The sequence below is a fragment of the Tiliqua scincoides genome, chromosome 8, assembly GCF_035046505.1.
Source record: "Tiliqua scincoides isolate rTilSci1 chromosome 8, rTilSci1.hap2, whole genome shotgun sequence".
Taxonomy (NCBI): Eukaryota; Metazoa; Chordata; class Lepidosauria; order Squamata; family Scincidae; genus Tiliqua; species Tiliqua scincoides.
The window spans coordinates 7,327,135-7,341,436 of NC_089828.1; the positions used below are offsets into that span (position 1 = coordinate 7,327,135).

Here is a 14,302-nt window from a genome sequence, read left to right on the forward strand (position 1 = left end):
GTCCTTGTATCGCAGCTGTGGTCTACCTGTAGGGCGCTTTCCTTGCACGAGTTCTCCATAGAGGAGATCCTTTGGGATCCGGCCATCATCCGTTCTCACGGCATGACCAAGTCAACGCAGGCGTCTCTGTTTCAGCAGTGCATACATGCTGGGGATTCCAGCTTGTTCCAGGACTGTGTTGTTTGGAACTTTGTCCTGCCAGGTGATGCCAAGGATGCGTTGGAGGCAGCGCATATGGAAAGTGTTCAGTTTCCTCTCCTGTTGTAAGCGAAGAGTCCATGACTCGCTGCAGTACAGAACTGTACTCAGGACGCAAGCTCTGTAGAACTGGATCTTGGTATGTTAACGAGACGCTGTATGTGTAACGAGATCCAATGTAACGAGATGCTTTTGCCAGTAAATGCTAAAACACATCCTGCTAATATAGATACCTTCCATGTAAAATGTACACAGCAGCAAAAAAACAACCCACTACCCTGACAACACCCTGTCTAAAGAACCCAACAAACTACATTTATTCTGTAATAAGCTAACTGTGAGCATGTTAGACAGAAAAAGCTACCAAAGGCCATCTGACCATCAGCTGGAGATTAGTACAAGTTGGGTTCATGTTCAAAGCTTGCATTTCATGTTGCTTAAATTCAGGTTGCACAACACTTGTGAGAACCACCTTTGGTTTGCTTGATCCAAGGCAGGGGTCTGCAACCTTAAACACTCAAAGAGCCATTTGGACCCATTTTCCGGAGGAAAAAAAACCTCAGGAGCCACAAAACCCTTTTGACATCTAAAATGAAGATAATACTGCATATATAGTTTTTTTTTTTACGTTTATGCTCTTATAGGTCCCATTTTTATAATGTAGCCCCCTCTTGTAGCTTTTAGTTAGTTTTGTCATATATTCTTGTCCTGTGTTTTCAGATGCCTGGTCCTCCATTGTGTTTTGCCTGATTCCAAGGCCATTCTCTGCCTGGAGAATTATGTCCACTTTAAGCAAATTAGCTCCCCTTCTTTCCCCCAACAAATGACCCTGGTTCTGCCCTGTAGTCCTGCTGGACCCCACCTCCAGAGGTCCTCTCTCCTGCCAGCAGCCTCCCACCACTACAGCAGCCCCTTGGTCCTCAGCAGGTCTTGGGCACAGCAGCCACACTTCAAACTCCAGTGTCTCCAGCAGTTAGTCACAAAGTCAGTCAGAGTATCCAGGGCAGATTCCAAAGTCAATAAGCCAAGTCACAGTCCAAGATCAGATTCCAAAGTAAGTCAGTCAAATCAGTCAGAGTATCCAAGTCAAAGTCAATAAGCCCAGTCAGTCACCTCTCCTACCTCCAACCTGCACTCCTTCTACAACCCACACCCCCTTCCTCAGGTGCCCCTTATATCCCTGAGGGCCCTATTGCCTTCAAGTGGCTGCAGCTGTGCAGCACACTCTGCTGGATGCCCAGGCCTTACCCTTAAAGGGGCCACTGCTGACACCACATCTACCTCCTCACCAGATCTTCCAGGATTCCAATACATATGGTGGTTATGACATCTGCTTATCTTACATGGATACTAAAGAACTCCCCCCACCTTCCAGAGGCACCCTGCTGGAAAGAAAAAAGGACACAGAGGTGGGGAAGAGAAGAAGGGGGGGCAGCCACAGGCCAGCTTCTGCCCTGGCTGCCTGCCCTCCTTCACTCAGGTTGCAACCCTCTCCACACTATCCTAGGAGTAAGCCCCATTGGCTACAATGGGACTTCTGAGCAGACAAGTTGGTTGGAGCTCTCAGGCTGCAGTCCTCTCCACACTTTCCTGGGAGAAAGCCTCACTGACTACTTGTGAGTAGACCTGCATAGGAGGGGGGCTGAGGCTGCAGCCCTCCACACCTTCCTGGGAGGAAGCCTCACTGACTACAGTGGGGCTTACTTGTGAGTAGTCCTGCACAGGAGGAGGCTGAGGCTACAGCCCTCCACACCTTCCTGGGAGTAGCCCAGGGACTACATCAGGGCTTACTCTTGAACAGACCTACACTCACCCGTCCTTGCGCTTGGCCTTGAGCAGGTTCCAAGGCTGCCATCCCAGGCACCCTTTCCTGGGAGTAAGCTTCATCCACTGTAATGGGGCTTAAAACTGAGTAGACACACAGGATGTCTCCTCTGCTGTGGAGGAAAAGCCTCTCCTTGCACTGAGTGGGGACCTGCTCAGGGAAAGTCCAGCTGCAAGGGCTTGCAATGGCTGAGGAGGAGGGCAGCTCAGGATTGGCTGGTGGTCAGCCAGTGAAGGGCCCTGAGCCATTCCAACAGAAAAAGCCAGGAGCCTGCTGGATGCTGATTGGCTGAGCCTGCTGGAGAGTTGGGGAAGGGAAAAACAGGGAGCTTAAGCCTGCAGAGCGGGCAAAATTGAAAATGGAAACCAAAAAGGGGCAGGTGGGGCTGAAGGGAGAGGAGGGCAGCGAGCTCAGGGGGCGGAGGGAAGCAGCCTGCCCTCCCAGCACAGGTGCCTCCTGTTAACCCGTTTGCCACTTTCACCCGGAGGAGCCGCAGCAGACAGCTGAAAGAGCCACATGCGGCTCTAGAGCCACAGGTTGCCGACCCCTGATCCAAGGAAACAGTTCTGTGAATACTGCCCCAGATCTTGCATCCCACATCCCAACCCCCTGAGGATGCCTTTCCACACTAAGCCCACCTACAGCTCTACCTGCAAACAAGTAACCTCCACATTGGTCTGGCATTTAACGTAAAGCATATATATGTCGAGTACTGTTTAAGAGACAAAAGCGTTGGCATTTGCCAAAGGACAAAACATATCAATATCCCCAACGTGCTCTTAAGTTGCACTCTAACAAATTGGATTTACAACAGAAGCACCTAGGAGCTCCTCTGTACCCCCCACCATAATGAGGAGGTGGACACCCCCCCCCATTTTGACTCCTCATTGATCACTGCCCCGTTGTCAACACGTGAGCAAAGTAGTCGTCAGTAGTTCTTCAGTCAGAAATAAGCTCTCCCAGTCCATTTCAACCTGGACCCGAGTGGAATGTTTTGAGAATTAATTCAGGAACTAAACAAACTGGAACAGCAAAGATTAAGGGGTGGGAGGGATTTTCTGTCCCCCTTCCCCCATCCATAGCCCACCATCTCACAATGGTCTCTCTTTCATCAGTGTTTATTTTCTAAGAGGAGATGGTACAGCCACCTTTGTTAAACAACTACAGAAAGTCACTGAGGGGAGGTCAGCTGGGCAAAGTGGTACACTGTGTCATCAATATGCTGACATCACCCAGTCTTGCACGCGCACGCGCGCTCTCTCTCTCTCTGCTAACTGGACAAAGAGGCATCTTTTAAAGTGGTGCCCTCTTATATTCAGTTTGGGGGAGGGGGGTAACTGTATCTTTTCACCCAAGCATGGCATCTTTTCCAGTTGCTCTTGCTGGTTTCTCTTCCTTTAAAATAAAAAAAAAAGATAGCGAGCCTTTTGGGGGATAGGGAACAATTTACTGGATTTATTTTGCTTTGTGAAGTACTTTTTGTTGAAAAGCAGCATATAAATATTAAGTGGGGCTGCATCACCACATGCTGAAAGGCCTGGGCTGAAATGGATCATCCAGACTCATTTCAGTCCAGTTTCCAACCTGGGCCTGGGAGTGCAACTGCCTTGGTTGCCCCCTGCCTGACAATCCTGATTGCCAAGAACTAGACATGGATGGGGGTGGGGAGACGCAACTTGTGATGGACACATTTCAAGCACACTACATAAGCACTCTTTAAAAAATACGAGTGTCACTTGTTTCATGCCAAATTAAAGCTAATGGCCTGTGCAAGTCATGCTGCAAGAAGGACTGCTGTTTCACAATGGGAAGTCACATTTCCTCCACATTCTGGCTCCAATAGATCTTTGTTTCTGAAGCTGGAAAGGCAGGAGCTTGTGTGTTTCTAAGCAACTAGTCCCACCCCCCCAGAGTGACCGGCCCCATTTTGTCAGGACACCAGAGGTCTATTCCACATCTCCTTAAGCAACAGACAGGAGCTTGAAGAAGGCACAATCCCCATTTATTGTGCAGGCAATAATTATGAAGGCAGAATATCAAGTGCTAGGGCATCACAGGGGCAGGTCTATTTTTCCATGAAAATTTCATTTCCCCCCTCTCCATTTGGAATGAAACCTATTATTACCAATTAACCTGTGGTGAACCCATATCATTGACGGGATTGAACATAATTATTCATCCATAGCAATAGCTAAAGCAAATTCCTGCCATCTCTACTCTCACTGAAAGCTTTCCCTAAGGAGCAGCCCAAAGATGCCATGTCCTTGGTTATGAAGACTTTTTAGTTATTTAACACATCCCTCCTCCCCAACCACATTTAGACAGAAAATGCATCATTGCAACCCTTCCTTTTTGCTCCACTTGCCTTTTCAAGTTGTGAGCCCTGGGACAGAAGTATAATGAATGGATCTATCAGCAACTGCAAAATGGCCCAGTCTCCTGGGTGCCCAGGAAGGGTTACAGCTGCAAGCTCAGACTATATCCTGAGGGTTGGGCTGGATGATGCATGTATTCATTTTTTAAAAATTCCTTAAAGAAATCACATTCTAGTGTAGATTCCCAAATTTGGCACCAAGCCCCGATCCCTGCAGAAAATGATGAATGAGGGTCCAATCCTGTCCAACTTTCCAGTGCCAATGCAGCCCCAAAGAAAGAAAACAAATAAGAACATAAGAAGAGCCCTGCTGGATCAGGCCAAAGGCCCATCTAATCCAATTTCCTGTTTCTCACAGTGGCCCACCAGATGCCTCAGGGAGCACACACACGACCTCAAGATGCTTGCATCTCTCTACCACTCCCCTTCATCTGGCAAATGTTCCTTTACATTGAGGAGGCCTCTGTGACTGCACCCTCACAACAGAATGCAGCACACACCCCATTAGCATGGCTGCGTCAGAGCTGGAAAATTGTATAGGATTGGGCCCTAAGCTTCTTTTGCACTGACTAAATGTTAACCCCATGCTTTTGTTCCTGGATCCAGGTTTACAAGCAAAGCATCAAAGAAGAATAAAACTGGGGTGACTGGAAAGTTGAGTGGAATCCAGTGGTAGATCTCTGGGCAATCTGAGTTGCTCAACGAAAGCTTCTAATTCCTAATGGTTAAGTGCAGGGGGGTCACCAAACTCACAAACGCTGTTCATAAAAAAAGCGGACCCCATTCAGACTAGAACTTACCGTTCCACCTCTGTGTCATGTGTATTTTCAGAAGATCTGGGCACTGGGATGCTCTTGGCAGTTGTGTCTGTTGCCTGGCTTCCCAGAAAGCTGTGCAACAGGACGTCCAGGCAGGTGCAACTCCCCAGAGCGTCCTGGTGCCCAAACCTACTGAGACTATACACAGTGCCGAGGCAGAATTATAAGCTCCACTCACAGAGCAGAGGGCTTTTCCCAAACCCAGGATCTGGCCCCTGGGCCAGGGTTTGAAAAGCCCTGGCTTAACATCAGCTTTGAATACCAGAAAAGTGGTGTATAAATCTTTCAAATAAACACCCACACCACAGAGAGAGAGAGAGAGAGAGAGAGAGAGAGAGAGAGAGAGAGAGAGAGAGAGAGAGAGAGAGAGAGAGAGAGAGCGCAAACGAGAACACAAGCTTTGGGGAAAACCAGGAACACATCTCTGTGTGTGAAAGGACTGCAGGTTGGCACAGGATAGGCCCATTCTTGGAGAGGCACCCTGTGTGTCAGTCCCAGGAAATGAGTAAGATGGGTCTGAAGATCAGATAGACTCAGGAGAGGGACTTCACTTACTCTTGAACCACCTATACAAAGGGGTTCCCCCCCAAGGTACCCCTAAGCACTCCTCTACAGTAAAAAGAACACAGCAGTGGTATTTGAAGAGGGTGGCCAGGGCCCCAGGCTGCAGGGGAATGCCCGAGAGGTCACCCCAAGTTGTTTAAACTTCTTTTTCAAGAAGAAAACATACGTATTTCTTTTAAACGTGTGTGTGTGTGTGTGTGTGTGTGTGATATAAACATATGTCATATAAACATGTCATATATATATATATATATAATATAAAATAATAAATATATATGTCATATATATATGACATTACAAAGTTATATATAAATATACAAATATAAATATACAGAATTATGAAGTTATATATTTTATGTATATACAAAGTTCAACAAAAGAAAATGTTCACTGACTGTGCATCTTCTTTGGTCATTGTTATTATTCATTACATGTCATGGCTATTACTGAAAATAACTTTGTTGCAGGGAAGGTGCCAAAAATGTCTATGTCTCAGGTAACCAAATGTCCTCTATCCTCTTCTTCAGACTCTCCTGAGGCATGTATTAGGGAATCGCACTCCCCCCCCCCCAACCAGTTGCAGAATTCAAAAAGGACCTTTTAAACAAACAGCAGCTTCCACCCCAGGGAAAGAGACAGAGATGACCATCTTGCATTCCCCAGCGGGCACTGAAGCCTTCAGTCTCCTTCATCCTTCTGATCTTGTTTGGTGTATCTCACTTAACCTCAGAGCCACCCACAATCCTCAATATCTCGCATTCTGGAATCCCCCACACATCTGAACACAGCCGTCTCCCAAAGATTTTAACAGCTGTACGCTGCAAGCAGCTTGCCTCAGTGCAACCCCACCCCCTTCAAGAATTATTTGTTTTTCTACTCCATTGCCACTCAAGTCAGATGAGCCAGGGAAAAGGAAGCATAAATCATGGTTAAAATTTATTTCAGGTTGTCAAATGTAATTTACTGAGCAAACATCTGCCAAAAATATAAAAAGCACCAGAAGAAAGCCCAAGTTGTCATCTTAACAAAAAGAAACCTCCAGCTAAATTTAAGATTCCCCAACCAAACCCTGCCCATATTGTGAAGAATTGTGTTCGAGATGGCAACGTCCCTGTTAAGGAAAGCAGAAAAGGGACAGCAGAATGAAGACAGAAGGTCTCTCATGCCGAGGAAACATATGTCGAGAGTGATTAAGAAGAATGCCTCCCGCCTCCTTCTCTCAAAATGAGTTACTCTCATGTGACACTTTGGATGGGGGGGATGTATATACTAGAGCTTCCCACCAGTGGCATATCTACAAGGAGGTGGTGCGGTAAGTACTGCAGACACCACAACGCACTGTGTAAGCTGTCCTCCCACCTGGCATCGGAGCTATTCTGGGCAGTGACAGAAAAGCGCAGGGCACACCTGTGTGTTGGGAGGGGCTGGTTACACGGCACGCTGCACAACCTGAAGTACTTACAGTGCTGCTGCCCTACTGCTTCCCACAAAAGTCCAGGCTTTGGATCAGAGGGCGCAGGAGAGTCTTCCTATAACCCAGTGGTTCCCAAACTTTGACTGCTAGGCCACCCTTGACCTATTGGGCTGTTGGCCAAGGCTCCCTATTAGGACTACAATTCTATACATTGTCTAGGGCAGGGGTGTCCAAAGTTTTTGGCAGGAGGGCCACATAGTCTCTCAGACACTGTGTTGGGGGCCGGGGGGAAAAAGAATTATTTTACATTTAAAATTTAAATAAATTTACATAAATGAATATATTAAAGATGAACTTATATGAATGAATAATGGTCTAGAAATAGCTCAAGGCCTATAAAAGGCCTTGCACAAAGCAAGGCTGGCCTTTCCTTTGCTGCCTCTGCTGCATCACAGACGTGAAACAGCAAGCAGTGGAGGGAGCCCTTGGCCCGTAGCTCAGGCAACAGGTCGTACAGTCACTCTCATGCTGAGAGCAGTTGCATCCGGCCAGTGTGGGCTCCAACAAATATCCGGAGGGCCAGAGGCTCATTAATGTGGGGGCTCCCTGAGGGCTGCATTGAGTGGCCTCGAGGGCTGCAAGTGACCCCAGGGCCGGGGTTTGGGCACCCCTGGTCTAGGGCAGCAGGTTTTTTTGTAAGGAATCAGCAGCTTCCCTGGCTGGATTCAATGGCTCACTAGAACCACTGCTCTAACCCAAGGGCAGGGCAGGGCAGTCCTTGCTGGTCTTGGACTACCACTGAATGATGCAGAGGACCTGCAAGGGTGAAATGTGGATGGGCAAGAGTCCCCCATTGCCAGTACAGGTAATGGCACAAAGAGGGCCTCTGTTCCCTCAGCTGCTGGTTCTCAGGCACTATTGGGGGGGGGGGGAAGCTGGCACACACACTTGTCCTCCCCCAAGAGTGGAGGCAAGGAGTGTGTGCTGCCAGGGGACTTTTGCCCCAGCCCCCCCCCCAAAAGCTGGAGCCACAGCAAGGAACACAAACAATGCCGCTAGCGTGGCACAAACTGCTGTTGGCAAAACTGCAGATCCACCCATTGGCAGCTTCCACTGCTTTCCTCTTGTGGATGATACTGGCTGGCCAAGGAGACAGAGGAGCTCTCCTGGAGGAAGGCACAAGGAGTTCTAGTCCACAGATTTTTCTGGAAGACTAAGGGACACCACTCATGGGCAGGGCCTGACCTCCTCCAGGTTGAAAAGAATCTCAGGGCCAGGAGAAAAGCTTTCCAGATCCACTGTCAAACCAGTGCTAGGGAGGGGGGATGATTAAGAGCCAAGACAGGCACACAACAGTCCATCCTTACCAAAGAGGCATGACTCCCCCACCCCATTATCATATACAGACTCACAGCCTCCCACACTACTAGAAGACCTCCAAGAGGCTCTACTGCGGGAGCCTCAACACAACCCCAGCTTGGCTGCTGACTATGGAGGCACAAGGAATAAAATTCCGCCACTTATCCCCGCAAGCTGCCTTCTCTCTCCCCGCTTCAGGCTCATCAGGCAGTTAGAAGCTTTAATACTCCCTTTTCATTACAGCTTGGGAGAGCGGCTGCGGACCCTCTCCCTCCTGGCTGCCGCGGAGTTTCTGCAGAGATTAGAAAAGGACAATATTCTACACAGCCAATTACGATCTTATCATATTAATTGAACTGCCATTAGCACATCACCAGAAGTGATGCCGAGTAATCATCATGCTCAGATGCTAAAAAGCCACCCACCAAAGTCCTATAAGAGCCAGTTCTGTATTTTGCAGAGCTAATGAAAGCCTGAATGGACAAGGGCAGCACTCCGAAGCAGAGCCGCCTAGATGCGGAAGAGTTGGATTCTGGCCCTCTTGCAACGCTCTTGAAGCTGGAGGACACTGTGACAAGCTCATTGCCTTCAGGCAGCAAAAAGAGAGGGCCCCTAACACAGTTGCCAGTGGCTGGCCAGAGTACCGAATTCTCCCAACCAGCAATGAAATCCTCTCATATACTCCATCACAGACAAAAGGCACTTTATGTCATCAGTGACACTGGAGGAGGAGGGAGAAGGGTGCAGCACCTTTCAAAATGGCACCAGATGGAGCCTTGTCCAGACACAGCACGTGTGTCATGGATTGGAGGGCAAAATGTTCTCTGTCCCCCACTCACACACACCTCTTGATGGGCAATGGGGCACAATGGATGCAACTTGCTTTGCCTTTGTGGAGTGTGGAGAGAGAAGGTGGAGCCTCACACTGGCTACTAAAAATAAACATCTTCTTGGTTTGGTAACCAAACATTTGCAGAGAGGTCTATTCAGACAAACTAGGCGCAGGTAGAATGTGACCCAAAAGAAAGGCACATTTTGCCAATGCAAAAAAAAACAAAAAAAAAACCACACATAAAACTCTCCTCCAGGTGGCAATATGAGTACACACTTTGATCATCCATCACCTTCCGATCAGTGCGTCGCAAAAGGTCCGCAAGGTGTGCTGTGAGAGTTCATGGCACAGAAACAGAAAATCATCTGCAGCTCCATTTCTAGGGCAACTGTCTGTAGTAATGAATTATATCCATCTTCCTCCACCGGCAGCGGAAAAGGGATAGACAATTCATTACGTCAGACAGTTGCCCTAGAGATAGAACTGCAGAAGCCGGAAGAGTGAAATGACCTCACAAGAGGTGAAGACTGTAGGGGTCAGTGTGCCATGAGAAGAAAAATGAACCCTTCTAAGCAGTGGCTCAGCACACAAGCAGTTGCAGCTTTTGCATGCTTGGAGCTGTCCTATGGGAACTTTTCTCAGCAAATTAGGCATTGGATGGTAGAACATTTCTTTGGGTCCTTGGTATGCAGTTCCAAGGCACTTAGGGAGTAAAAAAAAAAAAAAGATACAGTTTGGGGTTTGATTTTAAAAGGATAATTGCTTGCCTACCTAACAGGCATGTTGTTAAGAATCACTATTACCACTTCTTCCAGCAAAACAATACTCAACAAGTTTGTTCAGAACTCTTTATGCTAGTAAGTTGATGATGATGGCAAATCAGAAGGGGCAGGACACAGGAAAGAGAGGACCCTTCATGGGATTATTTAGGGTAGCAGATGCAAGCCCTTCTGCTAGCTCTCTCAAATATACATTATATTTTCATTAGAGCACATCCTAACAGATGACAGGAACATTAATAAGATTTCCTAGAGACAAGTCTGGAATGCCTCCCCCCCCCCAAAAAAAAACAAAAACAAAAACAGCAGTCAAAGTGCAGAAAGCCAAGAAATCTGGAGTGGAGAAATGAATTTTGCCACTGTATTGAAAGCAATTAAGGTAAGGAATGAGACCGTCATGGTGACAAGCGCACAGATTTAGCAGGCTGCAGAAGAATGCTCACTTCATCATCGTCACTGCTCAAATCCATGTTTAAGATAAGAGCTGCAAAGTCCCAAATTCAAGCCTCTTGCCTGGCAAACCACTGTCTACAATACCGAGATGGTAATGCTAACCTACCTTTGGGGACTGTTGCAAAAAAGAACCAAGAATAATCTATGAAGCATTTCCTGTTCATCCCACCCTTCTCCCAAGATGCTCAGGGAGCAGTTCAAGTGGAATTGATTGGAATATCTCTGGGCAATTTCCAGCCCAGTGTGGAGGGTTTGGAGCACCACCTCCTCACTAAACTGGACTGTTGAAATGTAGGAAGCATGAAGGAAAACCAGAAAGCATGAAGGAAAACCAGAAAGGAAAACCAACACAAGTTTGGAGAGCTCAGTTCAGCTACTCAAAACAAATCCCTGGGCTGAGTCTCTGTTCAGAGGCTCCCCGTGTCTTAATTGTTAAGTGCTTGTCCATGCCAGAGTTAAAGTCCTACATGCACTCAATGCTGGTTGCTGGACCCTCAGACTCCAGTTATAAAAAAAAAGGATTGAACAGGTCCCACGACCCTGAAGCCAGCCCACACCTGGCGCTGAAGGTGTTCTGCTCTCCTGTTATCTCAAGAAAGCTGCACACCTGCTAAGCAAAGCAAGAGTGATCATTGTCAGCAAGCCTCAAGGGCAAGTGATGGATTTGAATATGGGTCTCCCTGGCCCTAGTTCAACACCCTAACCATGACACTACACTGGCTTCTATGGGTCTTCCAATCCCGTTGGCAACCTTCAGTCTCGAAAGACTATGGTATCGTGCTCTGAAAGGTGGTTCTGGAACAGCGTCTAGTGTGGCTGAAAAGGCCAATTCAGGAGTGACAATCCCTTCCACACCGGGAGCAAGTGCAGTCTGTCCCTGGTCTGTCTCCCTGGCTAGGGGCCTTCCTTCTTTGCCTCTTTGCCTCAGACTGTTGGCCAAGTGTCTCTTCAAACTGGGAAAGGCCATGCTGCACAGCCTGCCTCCAAGCGGGCTGCTCAGAGGCCAGGGTTTCCCACTTGTTGAGGTCCACTCCTAAGGCCTTCAGATCCCTCTTGCAGATGTCCTTGTATCGCAGCTGTGGTCTACCTGTAGGGCGCTTTCCTTGCACGAGTTCTCCATAGAGGAGATCCTTTGGGATCCGGCCATCATCCATTCTCACGACATGACCGAGCCAATGCAGGCGTCTCTGTTTCAGCAGTGCATACATGCTAGGGATTCCAGCATGTTCCAGGACTGTGTTGTTTGGAACTTTGTCCTGCCAGGTGATGCCAAGAATGCGTCAGAGGCAGAGCATGTGGAAAGCGTTTGGTTTCCTCTCCTGTTGTGAGCGAAGAGTCCATGACTCGCTGCAGTACAGAAGTGTACTGAAGTGTACAGAAGTGTACAAGCTCTGTAGACCTGGATCTTGGTGTGTATATGAACATGATATGGTGACTGTTCTATTCCCCAAATAGTCCCCCATGCAGGGTTCCAGACTTCCTGCTGCTCCTATTCACAGCCTGCACAGAGGGGTCCCAGGCAAAAGGACCAGCACAGCACCACCCCAGAACATGTTCCTAGGGCACAGGAGGGAGTTGAGGGCATTTTTTTCCATGCAGAAGTGCCCTTCTTGGTTAAGTGCCTTTCACTGGAGTTGGTGGTTCCAGTGCGCAGGTCTGCACCAAGAGCATATCAGGCAGTAGTCAGACGGTATTTAATTTACAGTCTCTGGCCTCCGCCATTGATTACGGGTCAAGTGCTCTTGCTGAATAAGCTACCCTATTAACAGCATGACACATAGGCAGCATCACCAATAACAGATGGGCAACATTAAGATCCATAAGGTCACAAAGTAATAGTGACAAGCCACAATGCAGATTTCCAGGTCCACGAACATGACCAAGTCCTTTCTAATGACCCCAGCAGCTCTCTTCCTCACCCCCCGCCGCCCCGCCCCACCATCCTCATCTACTTTATCCTGTTGCAGCAGCTTTTTCCCAAATGCCTCTCTGTCTCCTGTCAGATTTTATCTGGGGAGGCTGAAAATCTGCATAGCTTTTGACCACGCTGCAATCTGAACAGAACTGTTTCTAGCACAAACAGCAAAAAGTCTTGTAGCACCTTAAAAAGCAACAGATTTATTGTGGCAGAAGCTGGTGTGGAGTACAGCTCACTTCGTCAGATGCAGGGAGTGCTGTCTTGAGGTGGCACACATGCTTGTGCACAAGCAGGGAAAGGCCTGCAATGAAGTGGGGCCAGAAAGTCATCAAGAGCAGGAAAAGTAAGACTGCAACACTGGACAGAGCCAGAAGTTTGCCTAGATGAACTTTTGGAATAACTTTGGGGAGGTGACAAATTGACCTACCTTTTTTGCCATGGTAGCAGCAGTCCATCCTCCTGGTAGCTACCATCTCACACACACACACACACACACACACACACACACACACACACACACACACACCCCACACAATGCCTCTCTGAGCAGCATCACCCAGAAGGGTAATCTGCCAAAAAGGAGCATTGCACTTCTAGGAGTAAATTTGCACCTCCAACATAATCTGACTGGCTTCCCCTGCCCATTCCACAGCCCACAAAGAAGGGGGAGGCACTGCAACTTAACCCTCTTTCTAGGCAAAGCCTAAATATATTCAGGATGAGTTGACCTATTCCCAACATCAACCGTTAGCAGATTACTACCTACATCACAGATGAAACTCACAATCCTAGCTGCATCAGAAGGAATAGAACCATGTTTGCTGGTCAGTTCTTTGAAGGTCCTACTGGAGTCCTTTTGCAACTGCAGAAGCAAAACCCTATTCCAGTCCTCCAAGTTCAGTGCAAACCTTTTTGTCCCTGGAGAGAAAGCTTTATTTATTTATTTAAGTGAGTTAAAAGATGTACTGCAAATCAGAGTACCAAATCTCAGACCTTTGCCCACTGAAAGGACGGGGTAGTAACTAGAGGGGCTCAGGAACATTCCTAGACTGGAGCTGGACTTGTGGCACTGACTTTGCTTTTCTTCTCCCTGCGCTCTGCTGCAGAGGTCTCCACCTGCTTCTTCCTGCACTGCCTTCTCCCCTCTCACCTGTTCATACCTATTGTGGCACACCCCATCAGGGGTCAAAAGGATCACTCTGACATGCATTCTCTTTGAGGGCTTTTTACCTATATACAGCAAGTTTGGGTGAGCACAACTGAGTGTCATGGGAGACTGAAATGCTCTGCCACCAACCTCTGGAAGTTGTCATTTTCCATGTCAGATTATGGTACGTTTATCTTGTGTAGAGACTGACCCATTTTGTCCTCCAAGGATAGCAGAAGGGCACTGTTGTCAAGTGATGGTGTATATTTCATTGAGGGTGAGTAGGTGATGCAGCCTATGATGGAGCATAGGGTGGACTAGGTTAGGTTCCGTAATAAATAATGTTGCCCAAATTGATGTGGGAAGGAGTCATCACCAAGGTGGGTTGCTGGATCTGCTCCCAAGTTGGCCAGTGGTCTCTGCCAGGTGTTTTGTTTTTGCTGGCAAGTTGTTTTTTTAGCAGGAGATGCCATCTGTGAGGGTCCAACTAGACATGCGTGCATTCTGACTGTGGACTGTTCCCCTTGGTGCAACAGTTTTTAAGAGACAGCCTTGCAAATGGAAGCCTACTTCAGAAACACACTATGGTGTGCGTGTCCAGTTTGGCCCTAAGCAAGGAGC

At 47.9% G+C, this 14,302-nt stretch overlaps 1 protein-coding gene across 1 annotated transcript in view; it reads right to left on the minus strand.

Moving 5' to 3' along the window:
* Positions 1-14,302, minus strand: part of MEGF11 (multiple EGF like domains 11) — a 309,714-nt gene that overhangs the window by 255,429 nt on the left and 39,983 nt on the right. The gene's annotated exons all lie outside the window — the stretch shown is intronic.